This window comes from Xiphophorus hellerii, chromosome 21, assembly GCF_003331165.1.
Source record: "Xiphophorus hellerii strain 12219 chromosome 21, Xiphophorus_hellerii-4.1, whole genome shotgun sequence".
Classification (NCBI taxonomy): domain Eukaryota; kingdom Metazoa; phylum Chordata; class Actinopteri; order Cyprinodontiformes; family Poeciliidae; genus Xiphophorus; species Xiphophorus hellerii.
The window spans coordinates 840,533-866,464 of NC_045692.1; the positions used below are offsets into that span (position 1 = coordinate 840,533).

At 42.9% G+C, this 25,932-nt stretch overlaps 2 long non-coding RNA genes across 2 annotated transcripts; one reads left to right on the plus strand and one right to left on the minus strand.

The window, feature by feature from the left end:
- Positions 1-3,338: 3,338 nt before the first annotated feature.
- LOC116711954 (uncharacterized) lies at positions 3,339-3,865 on the minus strand. The gene is made up of 3 exons (XR_004337365.1): positions 3,832-3,865; positions 3,455-3,751; positions 3,339-3,382 (listed from the first exon to the last, which is right to left on the minus strand). It is a non-coding gene; the product is annotated as an uncharacterized LOC116711954 (long non-coding RNA).
- Positions 3,866-9,626: 5,761 nt separating this feature from the next.
- On the plus strand, positions 9,627-11,577 carry LOC116711608 (uncharacterized). The gene is made up of 4 exons (XR_004337283.1): positions 9,627-10,168; positions 10,729-10,866; positions 10,996-11,113; positions 11,463-11,577. It is a non-coding gene; the product is annotated as an uncharacterized LOC116711608 (long non-coding RNA).
- Positions 11,578-25,932: the final 14,355 nt, after the last annotated feature.

A 25,932-nucleotide genomic window follows, 5' to 3' on the forward strand; every position in this document is an offset into this window, starting at 1 on the left:
AACCTGCCGAAGACTTAATTAAGCAAACAATGTTGTTTCACCTTCTCCTCTGGCCTGTGTTTTTCAACCCTGGGCCTCAAGGCACACTGCCCTGTGTGTTTTAGGTGTTTCCTTGCTTCAGCCCAGGTGATTTCAATTGACAGGTGTTTGCTGAACTGCAGTCGGCTGAATCAGGCAGAAATCAAGAAACATCTAAAATATGCAGGGCAGTGTGCCCTGAGGACCAGGATTGGAAAACACTGCAGTAGGCTTCGGAACTCTATAATCATTTATGATTATAGAGTGTTAAGCCTCTTCTCTATAGTAAAGTCTCACCCTTTTAGTGATTGGTTGTTCTTGAACCTTTCGGTTTTTTGAGCCGGCTCTTTGAAGTGAACTACGGACTCGACTCCTCACTGAGAGCCATTCTTCATTATAAGAAGTGCAGGAGAGAGAGAGAGAAAGAAAGAGACAGACAGACAGACAGACAGAGACAGACGTCTCCCCATTTCTTTTCCCTTTGAATGCTCTGCTCATGGCGCAAATTTGTTTCTATTAATATGGGAGCCTTGTGGCCAATCATATGTGAGGATTAAGAGTCATGCCATTATGGGAAAACAGAGAGGGGGACAGACGCAACAGTCAGGTTAGTCCATCCCCTCTGTAAATAGACAGTGGTGAGGAGAGTGCATTGCAAAAACCGTAAATACAAGTGATACTTGTAAGAGAAACAGTATCTGGCTAAAGATTAAAGATATTTTACAATAATAAATTATTATGGATCCTTTTGGTAGATTTGTTTGTTTGAGCCAAGTCACAAGAGCCTGTTCGGTCAAAAGAGCTGAAATCCTCATTGCTAACCCTAAACCTTCTACCTCTTTGACTGCTGCAATACATTGCAAGCAGGCATAACCTAACATACATACATATCACACCAACATTCTATTGTCTGAATGTTACATGAATGTTACATACATTTACTCTTGACTAAAGAGTCAAGAGTAAATGTCTTACAATCTGACAACACTGCACTTTGTTTTTTTTTAAATTTCTAATAACAGTTGACTCAGGAATTTGATTTTCACTTTTTTATTGTTCACTGAGTCTCAGTAGAATTTTTGTTTAAGTTCTGTCTGGTCTTATACTACATGCCAGGCTTTCGGGGCAGCACTGTGGAGAACCCTCTCATACCTTTTGGAATGAACAGTTAAAGGGTAACAGTCAGTTAGACAGCTGATTAAAGTGTTCTTCCATCTTAAGCTTAAATCAGGAAACAGTGCCCTTTTCTGGTTTCCTCAATGTCTACTCATTTAGCCACTGCACCAGCAAATAATTTGCATATCAGTCAAAGCTCAGGCTGACATTTAAAAAGCTTGTAAAAGCACTGGTTGGAAGTCATGGACAATAAGAATTGAGCCAACATTTTCATATTAAAATATAGGAATATTTTAAGACGACATGGCGTATTAAATATCCTAACTTCATTTGTGTGTGTTTGAGTTATTAACTTTGTAGTGAGGTCTTTGTAGTGTAGTGGTTGAAAAACAGCATCTGTTTTCCAACCACCAGATGCTGCTTGTTTGCCTCTGGATGGTTGAAAACAACATGATGCCACACTTTGTCACTGAATTCAGATTTATTGCTTTCATAATGCCTTTATTTTGTTTGTGTCATTTCCTCTAAAGCTTTCACTTTTTAACCTTCTCGTCTCTTGTTTGTCACCTGGGGAGAATGTGTCTGCCTTTTTAAACACCAATAAAAAAATGGTGTCTTCATTCATTTTTTGCCTTTTCTCTGTTAAAATTATGCTGATTTTTTTGTCAAACACCTTTTTATTGGTTTTAAACACTAATAAAAAGGCATACACATGACCTATGCAAGTAAAAATGAAATAGACTAAAAAAGATTCTACCTGAAAGGTGGAAAAAGTCCTTTAACAAAGAGTCTTAGTTTCCTTGCTGCTTATATAGGTCTACAGATTGATTACACAACTGTGTAACGTAAAATCCTAATACATTGTAGTTTATAAGGTAAAGCTAAGACCATTTCTACACCAATTGGATACAAAAATTAAGTATCCACTGGGACGTTGATGGCAGAAATGATGTTGATGAAATAATTCTACTGTGTTCTTTCTCCAAGTGTTTGTTGGTAAGACCACAAGAATATAATCTGCTGATGACTTATTCCAGTTGAGGTGCTATCTATGTAAGCTCCTTTTCTGCATTTATCCAGTGTGGCAGGATCTGTCAGCATCCTTGTTGTAATGTTCCATGAAACGGATCATGTACATGACCTTTCTACCTATTTGTTGGATGTTATTGTCTACTTGGCGAAGAGAGTGCAGAGTCTGGTTTGTCGAAAAGAATTTCCCCTTAGGGACAATAAAGTCTAAAAGTCTGACCTGTTTTCTACCTCACATATTGTAGATCTGTTCTTTCCTATCATTCTCTGTATCATTTGGTTTGTAATACAACTGGCTGCTATTCGCGTCTCTAATTTTGCTTATCATCATTGATTTTTGTTGTTTACGCTGTCGCCTTGCCAACATCCTAGTTGCTTTTGGTCATAAATCATAATGACTTTGTTTCAAAAATCTTGCTCTCTTCTCAATTTCTTTCCTAAAGATCTCATTGATTTATTTTTTTATTTTTTCCATTTGTTTTAGGATTGATTGGCTTCCTGTTTGTTTGGTTTGCAATCTTCCTCAAGGCAAGTTTTCAAGTTTTCTGTTTTATTTATATGTGGTAATTCTAACATGATTTTGAGACGTTGTAAGAGTAATTATGCTCTTACAATTCCTCAATGAAAAAAAAGAATAATTGTGCTTTAGCCTCTCCTGTTCCAGCGGTCGTCTTACAAAATGTCTCAATACAGAGCAAATGGAGAGTATCTAATTGTGTTTCATGTTATTTTGCTCAATTAAAACAACACGACACACCTCCAGAACAACCGCTTATCAACTTGTAACCGTAGACTTCACTGGTGTTGAATGATAGATAGTGCATGGCACACGCATCTTCTTCCAAAAGATAGTGCTTGATGATTGGATGGGTACATTTGATTTATGGACTGGGGCATTTTATATAGGTGACATAAAAACTACCACCTGTATGGAAGTAAATATGTGCCATCAGGATTTGAATAAAAAATGCCTCTGAAATTTGAATGTTGTATATTAGTGCTTACTTTTTCAGTGTTAAAATAAATTCAGAATGTATTTTTAACCTAAAAAACATTCTGTGTCATTATTTGTACATGTCATAATTTGAGGCTAATCTTTTGACCCACATGCAGAATACACTTCAGGATACAGAGAATGTCAGTTAAATAAAGTTTATTGTAAAAAGAGTTTAAAAGCATCTTCTTTGCCCGGGGTATGGGACGGCTGGAGATCTGGATTCTGAGGACGGAGTAGATGAGAGGTGAGTAAGTAGTACTGAAGGTGAAAGAGAGAATAATTAGGAGACCTTACTAGTGAAATGGAACTGATCCACCAGGGGGAGGTATTCTGCTGGTGCTGGAACCTGGTTTCTAGGGTGAGTGCCGGGTCCAGGTGGGGTTGGAACTGAAGCCAGGAGATCCAGAGAGAATGGGCGGCGATGATGGTTTGTTAGTTGTACTTCATTGGAGGGCGGACAGGTTGTAGCACAGACTTGAACAGCCAGAAGAACCAGTCGTAGGGATTTATGAACCAGGGGTTTCTTTATGAAGAATCTTGGAGGTGAAACGATAAAACTCATAAGGCACAAAGGTAACAGCCGCTGAGAACCTACAAGGAAAACACAAGGGAGGCTTGAGTTAAACACTTAGAAAACTCAGCGAGAGTACACACTGAGGGGCACAGAGTACCATGAACCGCAACACTCAGGCATCAAAGGACTGGTGACTGGCTTCTCTGAAACACTAGCTGATGACAGATAGGCTGCAGGTGTGACGGCTGAACACCTGAGACCACCCTCTGGACAACACAGCTTCCTGGCTCCATCTAGTGGATAACTAGAGACAAGAAAAGCAGCCCCACAGAAACCAAAACTCCAGCTTCCCAACAGTACCCCCCCCCTCAACGGCCGCCACCTGGCGGCCCAAAAGAGCAAGAAGGAAGTGATGCACGGTAGTCAGAGATGAGTTCCGGGTCTAAAATGAAAGAACCGGGCACCCAAGACCGTTCCTCCGGGCCGTAGCCCTCCCAGTCAACGAGGTACTGCCACCCACGACCTCGGACGGGAGTCCACGACCCGGCGAACAGTGAAAGCTGGGTGCCCATCAATGTCCCGGGCGGGGGGTGGGGGCTCGGAAGGAGGGCACAATGTACTGGTCTGGACAGGTTTGACTTGGGACACATGAAACGTGGGATGGATGCGTAAAGTGGACGGAAGACGGAGACGGACTGCAGTGGGGCTGATGACTGATTCGATCTCATATGGGCCAATGAATCTGGGGGAAAGTTTCTTACACATAGATTTAAGAGAAATATCTCGAGCCGAGAGCCAAACCTTCTGTCCAGGTGTGTAGTGGGGAGCGGGGATCCTTTTGCGGTCTGCAAAGCGTCGGTTCTGTTCGGCAGTGCGGTTGAGTGCGATGACGGTCTTGTCCCAGATGTCTTTACAGCGGCGGATGTGGTGTTGAACAGAAGTAATGGAGATTTCTTTCTCATGGGATTGAAATAGTGGGGGTTGATATCCCAGAGAGACCTCAAATGGAGAAAAACCAGTGGCAGCAAAAACATGAATGTTGTGAGCATACTCTACCCAGGGTAGAAATTTATTCCAGTCAGATGGATTGGTGGATGTGAAACATCTGAGGGTTGGGGATTGGGGATGATAGCCGGATGTTAAGGTGACCTTGGCATCTAGAGCAGAGCAGAAGTGTTTCCAAACCTGAGAAGTAAACTGAGGACCGCGATCAGACAGGATCTCCTGGGGAATTCCATGCAGGCGAAAGACATGTTTTATCAGGAGCTGAGCAGTTTGAAAAGCTGTGGGAAGTTTTCTGAGGGGAATGAGATGACATGATTTAGAGAAGCGGTCTATTATAGTAAAGATGGTGGTCATACCTCTAGATGGTGGAAGTCCAGTTACAAAATCAATGGAAATATGCGACCACGGGCGCTTGGGGATGGAGAGAGGTTGAAGAAATCCGGATGGAGGTTGGTGAGATGACTTATTGCGGGCACAAGTGGAACAGGCGAGGACGTATTCCTTGACATCTTTATGTACAGAAGGCCACCAGAATCGACGGTTGATGAGTGCTATGGTACGACTGATTCCTGGATGGGCTGAAAATTTGGCTGAATGAATCCAATGAATGAGTTTGGCTCTGGCTGTGGTTGGTACATACGTCTCGTTAGTGGGTCCGGTGCCGGGATCAGGTTCAGACTGTTGGGCTTGACGAATGATGCTTTCAATGTCCCATGTAACGGTGGCCACGGTGCAGCTAGGCGGTAGTATGGGGGCTGGGGTCTTATTTGAGTCGTCAGGAGCATAAATCCGGGAGAGCGCATCAGGCTTGATGTTCCTGGAACCTGGGCAATATGAAATTGACAGGTTAAACCGAGAGAAAAACAAAGACCAGCGGGACTGAAGGGGGTTAAGTCGTTTGGCTGACTGGACGTATGACAGGTTCTTGTGATCAGTCCAGACCAGTACAGGATGTTCTGCACCCTCCAACCAGTGCCGCCACTCCTCCAAGGCAAGCTTGATGGCCAACAGTTCTCGGTCACCAACATCGTAGTTCCGTTCCGCAGGTGAGAGTCTACGGGAAAAGGAGGCACAAGGGTGAGTTTTGTTATCAGAGTCTGACTGTTGGGAAAGCACAGCGCCGACCCCAGTCTCAGAAGCATCCACCTCCACAATGAATTGTTTGCTGGGGTCGGGCTGGATAAGAACTGGGGCATTGGCGAACAGGTTCTTGAGACTGAGGAAAGCTGCTTCAGCTTCTGGGGTCCAGTTAAAAGATATTTTGGAGGAGGTGAGTGCTGTCAGGGGTAGAGCTGTTTGACTGTAGTTGCGGATGAATCTTCTATAAAAATTGGCAAAGCCTAGAAATCTTTGAAGCTGTTTGCGTGTCTGAGGAGTGGGCCAATCTAGAACTGCTTTAATCTTATCAGGTGTTGGTGCTACTTGTCCACCCTCCAGAACGAAACCCAAGAATGAAACAGATGGTTTGTGGAATTCGCACTTTTCAGCCTTAACATATAATCTGTTCTCAAGGAGGCGTTGGAGCACCATGCGGACATGTTCCTTATGTTCTGATATGGTTTTGGAATAAATGAGAATGTCGTCCAGATATACAAGCACGAATAAGTTCAGGAAATCTCGGAGCACATCATTTACTAAGGCTTGAAAAAATGCCGGCGCGTTGGAAAGGCCAAAAGGCATGACTAAATACTCGAAGTGTCCTATGGGTGTTTTAAAAGCGGTCTTCCATTCATCCCCCTGGCGGATACGGAGCAAATGATAAGCATTGCGGAGGTCGAGCTTAGAAAAAATTGTGGTGCCGTGAACTGGTTCTAGGGCTGAAGAAATGAGGGGTAATGGATACTTGTTCTTAACAGTTATTTGATTTAACCCCCTATAATCGATGCACGGGCGTAATGAACCATCTTTCTTTCCGACAAAAAAGAATCCTGCGCCTAGAGGAGATGAAGAGGGGCGAATGAGACCTGCGGCTAATGAATCGTTGATGTATGTTTCCATGGCTGCTCGTTCGGGACGAGAGATGTTGTACAGACGGCTAGATGGCAATGGGGCTCCAGGAAGAAGGTCTATGGCACAGTCATACGGGCGGTGAGGAGGTAGTGAGAGGGCTTTACTTTTGCTGAACACTTGAGCTAAATCATGATAATCAGATGGAACGAGTGACAGGTCGGGAGGGTCTGCCTCCTGTGGAGATGCTGGAGATGAACTTTGGGGAACTGTGGACCGGAGACGAGATGAGTGACATTCATATGACCAAGATTCAATATGTAACTCTGACCAGTTGATATGAGGGTTGTGCTTCTGTAACCAGTCAAATCCTAGAACTATGGATGAATTGAAGGTGGGAAATACGTAGAATGAGGTCTGTTCGAAATGGTTACCGGAGATGAGTAACTGCAGTGGTCTGGTCATGTGAGTTATCCGAGGTAGAGCCCTTCCATCCAGAGCGGTAACACGGAGAGGAGATGGCAATGGAACTGTTTCAATGAAGGACTGTTGAACGAAAACAGCATCAATGAGATTACGTTCACACCCTGAATCAATCAAGACAGACAAGTTCAGAGAATCATTGTTGAAAAATAATGTAGCTGGAAGTAGGAGTTGAGGAGAAGTCTTTTGTCTTTCTTTTAGATGACCCGCCAGCCTTCCTGAGTCTGCTGACGGGCCCAGATTCATTGGCCAAACTGGACAGGCGGCTATGTAGTGACCCGGGGACCCGCAGTAGAGAAAGAGGTTAGAGTCCATTCTTTTTTGTCGTTCCTCAGGGGTTAAACGGGTCCGACCGATTTGTATGGGTCCTGGTTGGCTCTGTGAAGAAGAGGTGAGATGAGAACTGGGGACAGACGGTGATGGTAATGACTTCACGGTAGACCCTCTGTTCAGTTTTTCTTTATTGCGGTCTCTTAGGCGGTTATCTAGGCGAATGGCAAGGGAAATTAGTTCATTAAGAGTTCTAGGTGCATCTAAGGTAGCAAGCTTGTCTTTAAGGGAATCATTAAGGGCATGAAAAAATGCGCTTTTAACTGCTGGGTCATTCCAGCCTGAAGCAGCAGCTCTGATTCTGAAATCAACTGCAAAATCAGCTACAGATCTTTGTCCTTGTCTGATTGTCCATAAATTTCTTGAATTGGCAGTGAGATCAGATTCTTGACAAAATGTTAGTTTGAACTCAGCCAAAAATTCGTCAAAAGAACAGCGAAAGTCAGAGGGGTTTTTAAATCGTGCTTCAGCCCACTCAAGAGCTCTTCCAGATAAAAGTGATATTACATAGGAAATCTTAGCACCGTCATGAGAGAAGCTCTGAGGGGAGTGATTAAAAACCAAAGAACATTGTAACAAAAAGCCACCACGACGTTTCACATCACCTGAGAATTTATCCGGAGTAGGAGGACTGATGGAGTTGGCTGGCAAGGACGCAGGAAATGGAGCGGAAGTCTGTTGAAGACCTTCTTGTAATAGATTAGTCAAATGATCCAATCGTTGATTAGTTAACCCTTGTTGATCACAAAGAGTTCTTAGTGTACAATCATGGGATTGAATGAGGTTATTTTGTTGTGCCAGAGTCATCCTAAGTGCATCTGTGGGGTCTGATTCCGGGCCTGAGTGTTCTGTCATAATTTGAGGCTAATCTTTTGACCCACATGCAGAATACACTTCAGGATACAGAGAATGTCAGTTAAATAAAGTTTATTGTAAAAAGAGTTTAAATGCATCTTCTTTGCCCGGGGTATGGGACGGCTGGAGATCTGGATTCTGAGGACGGAGTAGATGAGAGGTGAGTAAGTAGTACTGAAGGTGAAAGAGAGAATAATTAGGAGACCTTACTAGTGAAATGGAACTGATCCACCAGGGGGAGGTATTCTGCTGGTGCTGGAACCTGGTTTCTAGGGTGAGTGCCGGGTCCAGGTGGGGTTGGAACTGAAGCCAGGAGATCCAGAGAGAATGGGCGGCGATGATGGTTTGTTAGTTGTACTTCATTGGAGGGCGGACAGGTTGTAGCACAGACTTGAACAGCCAGAAGAACCAGTCGTAGGGATTTATGAACCAGGGGTTTCTTTATGAAGAATCTTGGAGGTGAAACGATAAAACTCATAAGGCACAAAGGTAACAGCCGCTGAGAACCTACAAGGAAAACACAAGGGAGGCTTGAGTTAAACACTTAGAAAACTCAGCGAGAGCACACACTGAGGGGCACAGAGTACCATGAACCGCAACACTCAGGCATCGAAGGACTGGTGACAGGCTTCTCTTAAACACTGGCTGATGACAGATAGGCTGCAGGTGTGACGGCTGAACACCTGAGACCACCCTCTGGACAACACAGCTTCCTGGCTCCATCTAGTGGATAACTAGAGACAAGAAAAGCAGCCCCACAGAAACCAATACTCCAGTTTCCCAACAGTACATGAAAATAAATTCAGTGTCATTATTTGTACATGCTTGCAATTTTCATTTGTTAAAAAAATTCACATTCCTATTTCAAAGTGATCAAATTTTCAATATACATATTTTTTTCAGTTTAAATTTTCAGTGTTAAAAAATTCAGCATATAAAAAAATTCAACTTTTAAAAATTCAAATGCAATATTTTCATTGTCCTCCAATTCAACTTGCTCAAACTCGCTGTCTCAAATTCAGCGTCTAAAAATTCGCTGTAAACATGGCAAAGTTACTTCAGGTCACAGACATTAGCAATGGATGTCAGATTCCAGCTCCCAGCTAATCACGTGACACAACCGTCATATTGAAGAAATACCAGTTGAGTTTAATGCTTTCATATTTCTGTATTATATTTTATTTTGCGCATGAAGTTTGATACATTATCTTAAATCTTGATTTAAAACACGGGTTTGGGCCGTTGTTAATCTTACACCATGTAGTGCTAGCATATTACTTCTCGCTACCTCCTAGCCCCCCAGCCCCTCCCCGCTCTCCCACACCCAATTTACCTGTTTTATTTCAAAAAGAAATACCACTTGCGCCAAGTCTAGAATCTTGAAAGAGAACTGATGGGTGGCGACTTTCTGGGTTGTTTGATGTTGTCTTAGGTGAGACTGAGACAGGCAGTCTTAGTAAAGTCATAATTTTTCAGGAGATGCTACCGCTAATGTACTAAGCTAATATGGCTGCCTTGTATGCTTCAAGGAGGGGCTGTGAACACTTCCGACATTAATTATAACCACAACCCCATTCTGTTCAGCTACTGTATTGTTCAGGTGACTTCATTTATGAATTAATTAATAAATTTATTGTCAGTATAACATCATCCAAAACACTGCTTCTCTTGATATACAATATTAATTTACATTATTTTCTTTCTTGCTTTTTTCCCCTCTGAGTCATTTGTGATGTCTTTTGCAGCTCGAAGGAGAATCCAGGCTCTCTGATACTCAAATGGAAAGAGTACAGAGCTTGGCATATTCATGGGACCTTCTTTGCCCCACAGAGAACAATAGGAAGTGGCTTTTTGAGAAGCTGTTACTTCATGCAGTGAGTCAGCATTCATTTCTACTGCATGTATTTTTTTTTTTAACTTATGTTTTAAATCACATTTTATTTAAAATTCAATTTTGATACACAGAAGGATAAAGAATTGTGCAGGTTTACCATTGTTTTAACATTTTTGAAATAGTCTGGCACCAATTTATCTTAAGTGTTTTCTATAAAAATAATCAAAGGTAAGAGGTAGAATCTTTTGAAGAAGATTCTACCTCTTGTCTGTCTGTGGAGATTTCAATTTCTTTTGATTGCCTCAGACAAATGACAGCTTTTTAAGCTTAAGCTCCTATCCTGAGGAACAGTCTCATACTTTCTCTGAGGTCTTGCAAAACTCAAGTGATTCACTTTTAAAGATTAATCTTTTTACATTAGTTGTTAATTGTAAAGATTGTCATATCTTCAGTGTCACATGAATTACATTTTTTTTATACACATTGTGTTTTACTGTATACTGCTTTGATCCCTGTTATTAGTTTCGATTACCAGAGCAGCACAATGACTGTAATGAAATGAGTTGTTTAGAAATAAACTATTACCATTTTCTAAAATAGGTTCTTGGACGTGTCGCAAGACAAATAAAGCAGCTTAGACGAGGCTTGAAAGAAACCCCAATATGGTCACTGGTAACTCGGCGGCCTGTTGCTGTACTGCTGCTTTTTCCAAGGGAGGAAACCTCCCTGTGTCCAGAGGTATATTTAAATAACTGGAATTATGGTGTTGCATCTGTTATTGTTTTAATGAAATGCCTTTTATATAAAACATTTTCTTTGAAAACTTCTGTTAAACACAACACAATTAGTTTTTTCTACTAAACTTAGGTGGTACTTCAGCATATCACTTGGCCAGAAACAGATGACGGAAGTGATGAAGATGACGACTGCTCAAAGGAAACCAGATGCCGCATTTCAGGATATCTGAAACAGTTAATTGCAAATGGTAATGTTACCAGTGTCTGATTGGAGATTTTCAGATAACTTTTCAATGAAGCATTCCTGTAGGAGAATTCTTTTCTTAGTTGCTTGCAGTGGTACCTCACAATTCAGTTTTAATCTTAGCTCAAAATTCAAACAGTTGAATTGCATGTATGTTTGTGTGTTCTCTCTGTGTAGTCTAGCTCTATCTCAACATGTGGTTCCAGAACTGATGTGGATTTTAATAAAAAGTAAAACTGTTTTGAATATTTCCAGGTACTTTAGTCTTACAAACATACAAAGTTATCCATAAGTTGCGGACGTATGGTAAATTAGAATTGAAAATGGGATTGTGGCTTTGTTCTCTTCCAAAGCCACACCACCTGAACTGAAAGAAATGATGAAATTCTGGACCGGATGGGAAAATCTGCCATCAAGTCTGTCTGTGGAGATTGTTCATGGAAACTACCCAACAGCTGCCACTTGCTATGAAACATTAAGAATTAATTGTCACTACAGGAATTACAAATCTTTCAGTGATTATTTTTTTAGCATGCATTTCCTCTACGCAAACTTTGGCTTTCTTAGAATGATCGACCTGTTAAAAAAAAAAAAATCTACATTTAAACTGTAGCAGTTCTTTGTTTGTGAAGCAGCTTTGTTAAAATGAAACAGTTTTGTTGAAATGTAGAATCAATTCAATTTTCTGATTTTGTCAGATTACAAGTTCAATACATATGATTATATGTAATCATATGCATTACTCATTAGAGTAACAACATTGTTGTGTTACTCTAATTCCTCTAGTTTTGTCACATTCAAAACTACAGGAAGTAGAATGACACAATGTTAAGAGTAGATATTTCATTTCTCTGAGTCAGTACTGTTTATACAGGCAGTTTTAAATATCAAACTGAAATTGTTTTTTTATGCAAAATTTTATTGAATGTACTTAGATGAGTTCGTATATACTTGAAGTATTAGAAAATAAATTACATAAGACAAACAAAACTTTTTTCTGATTCTTATAATGCAAGAAATTTAAAGTCCTAGAACAATGTACAAATGTACCTACCAGGTTCCTTTTGAGTAAAGAAAAAAAATCTAATTACAAATTTAGAACATTTTCGTTCTTTAACATGTCTACCATAAAAGTACTAAAATTCACCTTTGTGGTAACATGATCAGCATTTTGCTTTACATTTCATAAATGCTGAATTTTGAAACTGGTACGGAAGCTTATTGCAAGAAAGAAAATTTGAGCGCTATCACGTTTTAACGTCATACGTATCTTGTTAAAACTTGATAGTTATTTTGTTAAAACGTGATACGTATCTTATATAAACGTGATAATTTTATGTCCAGGAAGTGGCGGTATTATGCTAGGCTAGTACAGTGGCTAACTGGAGTTGGAAACGTCAGTCCGGTCCTCTAGCTGTGGCGACGATCCTAACTGACTGTATGGGTAGAAGCTAAGTTGGCTTCCAATTGTAGCTAAAGAGAAGTTGGCTTCCCTTTAGCCATTTCTGATTCGGGAAATGGCTAAACATTTTATGTTCAGCAAATACATCTGAGCCTCCGTTATAATCGCCCTTTAGCCATTTCCCGAATCAGAAGCTACAATCGGAAGCCAACTTCAGCTTCTATCCAGTCAGTTAGCATCGCCGCCACAGCTAGAGGATCGGAATGACGTTTCCTTCTGTGCAGTCCCGTTCTGTTTAGGATCCTGCTCAGAGTGTGCATGCTATTATTGGTTTCAACCACAGTGCAAAGCAGCATCCGTATCTTTCCATGATTTAGACCAAACATGAAAGGAAACTCGACCAACTCCAGTTAGCCACTGTACTAGCCTAGCATAATATCGGCACTTCCTGGACATAAAATTATCACCATCCATCCATCCATCCATCCATCTTCTTCCGCTTATCCGAGGTCGGGTCGCGGGGGTAGCAGCTTCAGAAGGGAGGCCCAGACTTCCCTCTCCCCAGCCACTTCTTCTAGCTCCTCCGGGGGAATCCCGAGGCGTTCCCAGGCCAGCCGAGAGACATAGTCCCTCCAGCGTGTCCTGGGTCTTCCCCGGGGCCTCCTCCCGGTGGGACGTGCCCGGAACACCTCACCAGGGAGGCGTCTAGGAGGCATCCTGACCAGATGCCCGAGCCACCTCAACTGGCTCCTCTCGATGTGAAGGAGCAGCGGCTCTACTCTGAGTCCCTCCCGGATGACTGAGCTTCTCACCCTATCTCTAAGGGAGAGCCCAGCCACCCTACGGAGAAAACCCATTTCGGCCGCTTGTATCCGCGATCTCGTTCTTTCGGTCATGACCCAAAGCTCATGACCATAGATGAGGGTGGGAACGTAGATCGACCGGTAAATCGAGAGCTTCGCTTTTTGGCTCAGCTCTCTCTTCACCACGACGGACCGGTACAGCGCCCGCTTGACAGCAGACGCTGCGCCAATCCGCCTGTCGATCTCCCGCTCCCTTCTTCCCCCATTCGTGAACAAGATCCCGAGATACTTAAACTCCTCCACTTGGGGCAGGACACCCCCCCTGACCCGGAGAAGGCACTCTACCCTTTTCCGGCTCAAGACCATGGCCTCGGATTTGGAGGCACTGATCCTCATCCCGGCCGCGTCACACTCGGCTGCGAACCGCTCCAGCGAGAGCTGCAGATCACGATCTGATGAAGCCAAAAGGACCACATCGTCTGCAAAAAGCAGAGATGAGATCCTAAGGCCACCAAATCGGATCCCCTCAACACCTTGGCTGCGCCTAGAAATTCTGTCCATGAAAGTGATGAACAGAATCGGTGACAAAGGGCAGCCCTGGCGGAGTCCAACTCTCACCGGAAACGAGCCCGACTTACTGCCGGCAATGCGGACCAGACTCTGACACCGGTCATACAGGGACCTGACAGCCCGTATCAAAGGGCCCGGTACCCCATACTCCCGGAGAACCCCCCACAGGGCTCCCCGAGGGACACGGTCGAACGCCTTCTCCAGGTCCACAAAACACATGTAGACTGGTTGGGCGAACTCCCATGCACCCTCCAGGACCCTGCCGAGGGTGTAGAGCTGGTCCAGCGTTCCACGACCAGGACGAAAACCACACTGCTCTTCCTGAATCCGAGGTTCGACTATCCGACGGACCCTCCTCTCCAGGACCCCTGAATAGACCTTGCCAGGGAGGCTTAAGAGTGTGACCCCTCTATAATTGGAGCACACCCTCCGGTCCCCCTTTTTGAACAGGGGGACCACCACCCCAGTCTGCCAATCCAGGGGAACTGCCCCCGATGTCCATGCGACATTGCAGAGTCGCGTCAACCAACACAACCCTACAACATCCAGAGCCTTAAGAAACTCCGGGCGGATCTCATCCACCCCCGGGGCCCTGCCACCGAGGAGCTTTTTAACCACCTCGGCGACCTCGTCCCCAGAGATTGGAGAGCCCAACCCAGAGTCCCCAGGCTCCGCTTCCTCAGTGGAAGGCATGTTGGTGGGATTGAGGAGGTCTTCGAAGTACTCTGCCCACCGGCCCACAACGTCCCGAGTAGAGGTCAGCAGCACACCATCCCCACTATAAACAGTGTTGGTGCTGCACCGCTTCCCCCCCCTGAGACGCCGGATGGTGGACCAGAATCGCCTCGAAGCCGTACGGAAGTCTTTCTCCATGGCCTCTCCAAACTCCTCCCACGCCCGGGTTTTTGCCTCAGCAACCGCCCGAGCCGCATGCCGCTTCGCCCGCCGGTACCCATCAGCTGCTTCCGGAGTCCCACAGGCCAAAAAGGCCCGATAGGACTCCTTCTTCAGCCTGACGGCATCCCTCACCGAAGGTGTCCACCAGCGGGTTCGAGGGTTGCCGCCGCGACAGGCACCGACAACCTTGCGGCCACAGCTCCGATCGGCCGCCTCGACAATGGAGGCACGGAACACGGTCCACTCAGACTCCATGTCCCCCACCTCCCCCGGGACGTGTTCGAAGTTTTGCCGGAGATGGGAGTTAAAGCTCCGTCTCACAGGGGATTCCGCCAGACGTTCCCAGCAGACCCTCACAACACGTTTGGGCCTGCCAGGTCTGACCGGCTTTCGCCCCCACCACCGGAGCCAACTCACCACCAGGTAGTGGTCAGTGGACAGCTCCGCACCTCTCTTCACCCGAGTGTCCAAGACATACGGCCGCAGATCCGATGAAACGATGACAAAGTCGATCATCGAACTGCGGCCTAGGGTGTCCTGGTGCCAAGTGCACATATGGACACCCTTATGCTTGAACATGGTGTTCGTTATGGACAATCCATGGCGAGCACAGAAGTCCAGCAGCAGAACACCGCTCGAGTTCAGGTCGGGCGGGCCGTTCCTCCCAACCACGCCCCTCCAGGTCTCACTGTCATTGCCCACGTGAGCGTTGAAGTCCCCCAGCAGAACAAGGGAGTCCCCAGGAGGAGCACTCTCCAGTACCCCCTCTAAGGACTCCAAAAAGGGTGGGTAATCTGAACTGTCGTTCGGCCCGTAAGCACAAACGACAGTCAGAACCCGTCCCCCCACCCGTAGGCGGAGGGATGCTACCCTCTCGTTCACCGGGGTAAACCCCAACGTACAGGCGCCGAGATGGGGAGCAACAAGTATGCCCACTCCTGCCCGACGCCTCTCACCTTGGGCAACTCCAGAGTGGAAGTATGTCCAGCCCCTCTCAAGGAGACTGGTTCCAGAACCAGAGCTGTGCGTCGAGGTGAGACCGACTATTTCTAGCCGGAACCTCTCGACCTCACGCGTGATAAAATTATCACGTTTATACAAAATAAGTATCATGTTTTAACAAGATAACTATCATGTCTCAATGTGTTAGCGCTCGAATTTTTCCCCCTGCTTGACAGCGATACGCTTCCTTAAACTGGACAACTTTTACATAGTAAAAAACTGCTCGCAAAACTGAACTGCAGCAATATAAATGTCACATCCAGAAGACAGTGATGTGCCTTTTGGGTTTAATGCATTTCTTAAGGCTGCCACTGCTGGTATTGACATTTGACTCTTTGTGAAAAGGAAGCCCGCTGTCCTCCCACTCAATTTCAGGAATCTGTACACCCTGGAAAACACAAAGAAGGGATCATGAAAACTCAAAATTTACTTAGTAAGACATTGTAGATTACTATTTTACAAATTAAGTGAATGATAGTATACATGCTACACATTAAATTGTCCAATTAAAATGTACCTCTGTCAAGGCACAATGGGGTTCAGAAATTGGATGAAGTGTACGACCAAGAACCCAGAGCTGGTTAGGAGTCATGTTACTTTCAGTTCGAAGTGGGTGATTGTCCCAGCCACTGCGGAAAGTATCCAGATCATCCAAGAAAGCCAGTGTGGTAGATGCCAGGTTGTTGGGAGCTGTACCAAGATGCATTATCTGCACAACACAGCAAAAATGTAACAGTAAATTTCATAGCTTATGAAATTCTGCATTTATGTATTTATAGAAGATAGTGCACATTTCGAGAAAAACCATCAATGCCACCAAAGATAACAATGTTGTACCTAAAAAAACAGAAAATATCATTATCATTAAATATCGTCACTAAAAAGGCTTGCTTCTCTTACATTACGCATGTCTGTAAGAATGGACAGAGCAAATTGGACTTATTGAGGAAGTTAAGTTCCTTCAAGGTTTGCAGGAAGATGCTGCAGATCTTCTATCAGTCTGTTGTTGAGAGCTTCATCTCTTCAGCCATCATCTGTTGGGGCAGTAGCATCAGAACCAGAGACCTAAAAAGGCTCAACAGCCTGATAAAGAAGTCTGGTTCTGTTCTGGGGACAAATGTCTTCTTTGCATAAGTATCTGGAGATACTTATGCAAAGAAGGATTCTTCATAAAAAGAAAATGCTGGGCAACCCTGATCCTGACAACATCTTCATGAGACTATCCTGAGAAAATAAGAGTATTTTCAGTCAAACGGTTTTTTAGATTGACTGTAATACAGAACACTACTAAAGATCTTTCCTGCCATCACCATCTGCAATAACTCTTTGAATAACCTAAATTAATGAGTTACAACATTTAATTTCCCTTTGGAATAAGGAAAGTTTTTATTTTAATTTAATTTGAAGCGAGGTCTGCAGAGGAAGATCAGGTACTGCTTATGTTTGGCTATGTTGAAGCACAACATGCAGGACACTGGCTGTTGTGGACATACTTTATACACCAATGTATATAATACTGAAAAAAGCTGTGCTTTTATTTCCAAAAGGTATACGACAGGCTATGAAAGAAAAAAAAAGCAACATAAGCTATTATTTGTTATCTATTATAATCGATTATTTGTTAAATAATCTATTTAACAAGCATACTTCAAAGTTAGAAGCCCCTCACTGAAAAAAATAAATGATTAGCCGTATTAATTTGTGATTGGTATCAATGTGTTGATATTGTATATCAACACTTGTCAGATAAGAGAAGCAGTATTTTGGATGATGTTATACTGACAATAAATTTATTAATTAATTCATAAATGAAGTCACCTGAACAATACAGTAGCTGAACAGAATGGGGTTGTGGTTATAATTAATGTCGGAAGTGTTCACAGCCCCTCCTTGAAGCATACAAGGCAGCCATATTAGCTTAGTACATTAGCGGTAGCATCTCCTGAAAAATTATGACTTTACTAAGACTGCCTGTCTCAGTCTCACCTAAGACAACATCAAACAACCCAGAAAGTCGCCACCCATCAGTTCTCTTTCAAGATTCTAGACTTGGCGCAAGTGGTATTTCTTTTTGAAATAAAACAGGTAAATTGGGTGTGGGAGAGCGGGGAGGGGCTGGGGGGCTAGGAGGTAGCGAGAAGTAATATGCTAGCACTACATGGTGTAAGATTAACAACGGCCCAAACCCGTGTTTTAAATCAAGATTTAAGATAATGTATCAAACTTCATGCGCAAAATAAAATATAATACAGAAATATGAAAGCATTAAACTCACCTTTGGGTTTGCGGTCGCCTCCATGGTCGCCAGCCTGGGTGATGCTGGTATTTCTTCAATATGATTATGACAATATGATTAGCTGGGTGTTGGAATCTGACATCCATTGCTAATGTCTGTGACCTGAAGTAACTTTGCCATGTTTACAGCAAATTTTTAGACGCTGAATTTGAGACAGCGAATTTGAGCAAGTTGAATTGGAGGACAATGAAAATATTGCATTTGAATTTTTAAAAGTTGAATTATTTTATATGCTGAATTTTTTAACACTGAAAATTTAAACTGAAACAAATATGTATACTGAAAATTTGATCACTTTGAAATAGGAATGTGAATTTTTTTAACAAATGAAAATTGCAAGCATGTACAAATAATGACACTGAATTTATTTTCATGTACAAATAATGACACTGAATTTATTTTCATGTACAAATAATGACACTGAATTTTTTTTAGGTTAAAATACATTCTGAATTTATTTTAACACTGAAAAAGTAAGCACTAATATACAACATTCAAATTTCAGAGGCATTTTTTATTCAAATTCTGATGGCACATATTTACTTCCATACACCTGCACTGGGACAATATATAGCTAATTTATAGACTTTAATTTAAAACCGGGAAAACACAGCGGGACAGTGAATTCTTAATTAAAACAAAATCAAAATTTGATAAAAGTGCAGTAAAGTGCAGTAAACAATAACTAACTTGTTGAAAAGAAAATACTGTGATGCTGAAGATGCAAAGTTACTACAGCTGCTACAAGATAAAATTGCTTATAAACATGCCAGCAGAGATCGAAAGAGTACAAAATTTATGCTACTATAGTTCTTCCCAGGACTTGCAATCTGATGTGTTTTTGTGCTTAACCTGTTAACCTCTTTTCCATGTTGCACACATGATACAATGTACAATACTGTCATTTGTACGTACATGAATTTTTTCATTTATGGAAAAAACAAATCTATGAGCATGTGTTATTGATAATCTCATCCCAAAGGTAAGTACTCAAAAGATTAATATTTACAATTACAGCTTTCTCATTATACCATTTGACCTTCAAGCTGTGCCTCTTTCTATCGATCGTGCTAACCACTACTGACACTGACCTTTCAATGGAGATTGCTCACTACCACCCAAATAAGAAAATTAAGCAAATTTAGCATAGTTAGAACATAATCATCCTTAGAACAATGCCAGGGGAATAGTCTGAGGTCTGACAGGTTGCAAAGTCAGTGTTTCCCAGAGGGACTAGATTTTGGGGGAGTTGGGAGGAGGGGTTGTTTTTAGGATGCATAGATTTATTGCCTCCGATTTCTTTAATTTTGGGTGATCGATGGTTGGGCAATACATGGGAAAGTGATCTTACCTACTCAATTTTTTCTACAACGACAAGGGTCCACGAGGGGTATGCGCTTAACAATACTCAGCCTACTGTTGCCAACTTTGCAACTTTTTGGCAACAAATTGGTACAGGCCAAAATCAGTCAGGCTTTTTAAATATTGGAGATTCGATAGGAAACTGAAATTGGTGCACCCTTACTTTCTTTTAATAACAGCAGTCAGTCTGTAGAATTGAGTAAAGACAATTAAAACAAACAAATAATATTTAACTATTGAAGTACTAGAATATGTCTTATGTCTACCTATGTATCTTCCACAACCTGTTTATATATCCTTTCAATGTTGGTCTACTGCATCTTTTTCTTGCCCTCTCTAACTATCGCATCATGTATGTATTTCCTTACCAAGGTTAGTATTATACAGCCAGGAGGTGGGGGAGTATTTTCCCTCTGACATCCAAACCAGGTCAAGAACTTTTATTTGGTTATGACTACATTTTTTCGTGTTTGTCAAGGGCAGGGCATTACACACCTTGTACCAGGAGGAGTAGGAGAGTTACTCCTGCTGCTACTTGCAGAAGAGCAAACTGCTGACATTGATATTAAGTTCAACAAGTTTTTAAAAAATGCTGATATCATTGCCTGCTCTGTGCAAGGTCAATTGACTGAGTGTGTCTGAGCGTTCATGACACAGAGTAGAAGCACGTTTTCGTCAATGAGCTCGCACAAACGTTGTAGTTTGTTGCATGCACCCTTGCGCAGCTCATTGTGTGGTCACTATTTACCAAGCTTGAGAGAGAGAGAGCTGATACTAGACAAATGACCACATAGGGATGGAAATAGCTCAATAGTGATTTGACTTCATTTGGATAAGCTAATAAAAACAGGAATATTAACTGTGGCTGTAAAATTCTTACTCTTACACTTCTAATAAAACAGTGCATGTGTGTGATGATAGACTGGACTGATGTACTGTAACTTCTGGATAAATAGAGTAGTAGTCAATCACCAGAAGAAAGTGCTTTCCATCCAAAATAAATCAGTGTCTACCTTTTGCCAGCGCCCAGTGGGTAGGTCTGTTATCAGCATTGGCTATGTTGTTTGCGTATAGTGATGTTTGAGACATGTTTCACATTTCCTCATCACATCTTCAATATCCCTGTTGATGCCTGACCAGTAAACTACTTCTCTTGCTTTCCTTTTACATGTATCCATACCAAGATGTCCTTCATAGATATGGTGAAGCATGTTCTCCCACATGGATTGGTGGATGTAGGGAGTAAAACCCTGGACAGACCCCTTTGACAGACCAGGTCAAAGGGACCCTTTGACCCTAAAGGGTCACAACCTGTGACTGTACTTACAGTTTGGCCAGTGTGCATTATCAGTCATCATAGCACTATCCAATATCAATTATTTTTTCCTCCTACATATGGCGACCTTAAAGAGGGATGTGAAGGGTGCCCTCCTTAAACATTGGTAGGGGAAATGCTTGAGAAAAAAAGCCCAACACTACTGGCTCAGTTACAACAGCAATGCACCATGTTATGCACCAGCAGTTGCACCTAAAATATTAAAACCCATACTGCATTTTTCTTTTTGTCAAAATTAGCAGTAAATATTATAAACAAAGTAAATAAGAACAATTGAAATTGCTCAGTACAACTAATATTATAACAATTTCTTCAAATTCTATGGAAATACCACATATAATGAAAACTGCAGTCTTTAAAGTATTAAATCCCTTCATGGCAAGCATCTTTAGGACAAAGTAGAGCTGTTTTGCTGTTGTGGCCTGCAGCAAAAGTGATTAATTATGAGTCACCAGTTTTTTACATATTTTTTCATACCCAAGCACAGAAGATAAGAATAAACTGTCAGTGTGTTAGCTCACACAAGTTAATTCTGTGGAAGTTCATAGGTATAAAAAATACACAACTGACATGACCACCAGATTATCAAAGTCATAAATTATTAGTTTCTAGTAAAATATCCTAACCAAATTTATTCTTCAGGTTTTGTTTAGTAATATTACCTGACTTTCAGTGATATTAAAATTGTTAATAAATATCCCTGTGACACTCAGGCTCTCATAGGTTGTCCTAATTGTGACGCTAATTAAGGCTGGGCACCTGACTACAGCCAAATATGGTAATAGGCAGTCACAAAGGTTTGGCTGAGGAGCCCGTGTGTGTGAATAAAACACCAACAGACAGGTAGTAAGTTTAAGTTATTGTATTCAAACTTATACTTTTGCATATATTTAAGGAGGTATCAATCAATCAATCAATCAATCAGCTTTATTGTCAATTCCTCTTACATGTCCAGACATACAAGGGAATCGAAATGACGTTTCTCACTATCCCACAGTGATACAAGACAGAGCGTTACTAACATTGAGTAACAATAAGAGACACAGTCTAACTAAAATTATCCTAAACAATTAATAAATAGATGTACAATAACTAGACATATAGCGTAAAAAGTTTTACAACTGAGAATGTATATGTTTATATATAAGTATATGGAGATATACAGATAAAAAAAAGTGGCAGAAGTGCAGAGTTTAAATGCCGAATTTGCCCTCTATGTTAGGAGGAAGGGCAGTTGTGCAAGGTTCTGGGTTTTCTTCTTCTTCTTCTTCTTCATCTTCTTGGCCGCTTTGATGCTGAGGGGAGGGAATTCAGCATCCTCACAGCCTGATGGATGAAACTGTTGGAGAGTCTGGTGGTGCGGGAGCAGAGGCTTCTATATCTTTTCCCAGAGGGCAGGACACTGAACAGTTTGTGGGCAGGATGATTTACATCTCCCACAATCGTGACCGCTTTCTGGGTGAGTCGGGTGGTGTACAGGTCTTGCAGGGCGGGGAGTGGGGCACCAATGATCTTGGAGGCTGTTTTCACAATGCGCTGCAGGGCTTTTCTGTTCTGTTCTGTGCAGCTTCCGCCCCACACTGTGATGCAGCTAGTCAGGGTGCTTTCTATGGTGCCTCTGTAGAAAGTGGTCAAGATGGGTGGTGAAGCACTTGCCTTCTTGAGCTTGCGTAGGAAGTAGAGGCGTTGTTGGGCCTTCTTCACAAGTGATGTGGTGTTGGTGGTCCAGGAGAGGTCTTCACAGATGTGCACCCCAAGGAATTTTGTGCTGCCTACTCTCTCTACTGCAGCGCCATCTATGGTCAGTGGTGGGTGTTCGATATGGCCCTTCCTGAAGTCCATAACAATCTCCTTGGTTTTGCTGACATTTAGCAAGAGGTTGTTGTTGCTGCACCACTTGGTCAAAAGATGGACCTCCTCCCTGTAGTGGGTTTCATCGCCCTTGGTGATGAGGCCCACAAGAGTTGTGTCGTCTGCAAACTTTACTATATGGTTGGAGGTGTGGGTTGTTGTGCAGTCATGTGTCAGCAGGGTGAAGAGCAGAGGACTGAGCACACAGCCCTGGGGGGGCGCCTGTGTTCAGGGTAATACTGCGCGAGGTTAAGTTGCCAACCCGTACTGCTTGAGGCCTCTGAGTGAGGAAATCTAGCAGCCAGTTGCAGAGGGAGGTGCTAATCCCCAGCTTGTCCAGTTTGCAGATAAGTTGTTGTGGTATTATGGTATTGAATGCTGAACTGAAGTCAATGAACAGCATTCTCACATAAGAGTCCTTTTTGTCCAGGTGGGTGAGGGCAGGGTGGAGGGCAGAGCAGATTGCATCCTCTGTGGATCGTTTTGCTCTGTATGCAAACTGAAAAGGGTCCAGGGTAATGGGAAGGTTGCACTTGACGTGGGCCATGACTAGCCGTTCAAAGCACTTCATGATAATGGATGTCAGTGCCACTGGACGGTAGTCATTGAAGCAGGATGGAGAGGATTTCTTTGGCACTGGTATAATGGTTGCGGTTTTGAAAAGTGATGGAACAATGGCTTGTTCCAGGGAGATGTTAAAGACATCGGTGAAGACATCTTTTAGCTCCTCTGCACAGTCTTTCAACACACGACCTGGGATGTTGTCTGGTCCTGCTGCTTTCCGGGGGTTCATTCTGGCCAGTGTCCTCTTCACCATGTCGGCTGAGAGGCGAAGGATATGGTCATGAGGGGTGGGGGAGGGGTTCTTCTCTGGGCATGTGTTGTTTTGTGCTTCAAAGCGTGCGAAGAAGCTGTTCAGATTGTTCAGCAGAGAGATGTTGCTGTCACAGCTCCGTGGGGAAGGCTTATAGTCCGTGATGGCCTGAATACCTCGCCATAGGCTCTGTGCATCTCTGCTGTCCTTAAAGTGTGTACTTATCTTGTTTGCGTACTCTCGTTTTGCCTTCTTGATGCCACGGGACAGGTTGGCTCTTGCTGTTTTTAAGCCCTGTTCATCCTCAGCTCTGAAGGCTTTATTCCTGGCTCTCAGCAGCTTGTGGACATCACCTGTTAGCCATGGTTTGCAGTTTGCCCGGGTGATGATGGTTTTTGTGTCAGTCACATCGTCAATGCATTTTGTGATGAAGGAGGTATTCAATAATAATAATAATAATAATAATAATATTTTCCTATAAGTATAAACAACCAACAACAGGAAGACAACAATAACAAAAATAAATAAATAAAATAAACCCTGATAACACCCAAGAGTTTTTTCCCCTCTTAATCAAGTCTGTTATTTTGTTTGCAGGGTGATTAATGGTCCATCAATCAATAATCCGACTGTTTTTAGTCTATGACCCAAGGCAATAGGTTCAAAAAATTAAGTAGTTTGGTTCAATTAAGTCCTACCGTAAAGCTGCAGTGATCCGGTAGCTCGCCATCCTGGGTTGAAACAGGGGGTGGAAAAAAAACCTCACCTAAACAAGGCCATTAATAAGGCCATCTTTTATTTTGAAAATTTTACCGGTTACGTCTTGCGCGTCAAAATTGAGCCAACTTGCAGCAGAATGAGTAACAAAACAACATCGGAGTACTGCGGCACACCCCCCCGCCCTGGTCTGCAGCAAAATTGCGAAGGGCTGACCGGTCCGCGCAACTAAAAAGGTTGGGGACCGCTGCCTTAAAGGACAAATTTAGAAAACTCAAAGGGCTTATTTAATACTTTGAGGATCTTCTATTCGGTCCCAAAATCAACAAACAGAGAATGATCTTTTAAGCTACAAGACCATTTTAAGACGCCAATACATAGATTTTAAGTGGGAATGTCGCCACCGCATTTCTAGTATAAAAAAAAACAAAAGACTAAAATAAACGACTCACCGTCGAGTGGTTGCCAGAAAACACCCAATGTAATCCTTCGTCTATATTAATTAGGCTTGATTCAACAATATTCTTCAGCGATTTTGAAAAACGCCAACACAAGCAGCTAGCCACAGCGACAGCAGCAACAACAATGGAGGAGATCAGAGTTCACCTCTAACCCAGAACTTAAAGTGTGCTGTCAGTTTGACCCGCCAAAATAAAATACGAGTTGATTATTTTGTGCAGGTTACACTCTCCCCTCTTGATCCCATGTACATCCTCATACATGTACCAGGCTGGCAGCAAATAGGTGGCTGGTTGGGGTATGGAGCAATCAACTGTTCTTCTTAGTCTTCTTGGAGGGCAAAGGAGAAAGCAGAACTCAGCCCATGGAGCAAAGTCTGGATGCTTTTCAATAATTGTTTGCCAGGTTTAAAATACTGCAGCTGCTCAGGTGGATTTCTTGTACGGCTGGAACGTCTCAGGGTTTGGTCCTCAGTATCCAGAGCTACTGATTCCACTGGTGAATGAGGTTCTTCAGCATAGCTGGAAATGTCTGGCACTTCAGGCTCTCGTGTATCAAGTCCTGCATTGTCAGACTCTGGAGTATCAGGATCTAGAGAGAGACTTCCTTCAACTCTGGAGACTTCTGCAGGATTGATTTGTTCAGAGTCAATTTCAGGTTCCTCACTGTCCATTGCTAGTTGTTCCTCTTTAGCAGTTGTGGGTTCCCTTTCCACAGGTTTGGGTTCGTCTTCCTCAGCATCACTGTACTCTTCAGTGACAGGGTACTGGAGATTGTGTGAGGGGGACAGACTGCTCGGCAGGAGGTAGGAAACAATGTCAATCATAAATTTGATAGGTTCGTTGAGTATATTGTTTTAGAGGAACACCCTTTCTTAAATGTGAGGCAACCACTTCAAAAGAAAAGGGACACAGAGGATCAGGGTGCAGAGTAAATACATGATTTATGGCCAGAAACTGAACCATTTATTTGGAAAGCAACTAAGGATTATGTGGACCTGAAGTCCTTCACAGTCATCCAGATGACTACATGGACTGTACCGGCCCCTGAACCTCGTAGGACTTTGAGAACAAGTGCAGGGTTTCATTCAAACCCCCATCATGACCCTAGGTCAGCATGCAATGTAGCTTCAGATAGGCCAGAAGTGCAATGAAAGAAAACTTAAGTCATCGAGGACGTTGACTGTTTTAGCAGGGGAGTATGTAGCCGAGTGGAAAAGCATGGCTTCATAATGACCACCAGAGGGAGCTGTGTGTAGATCTCCTTTGCCCTCCATCAAAGATGATGAAATGTGCAGAGGTGGATTGATAAGTT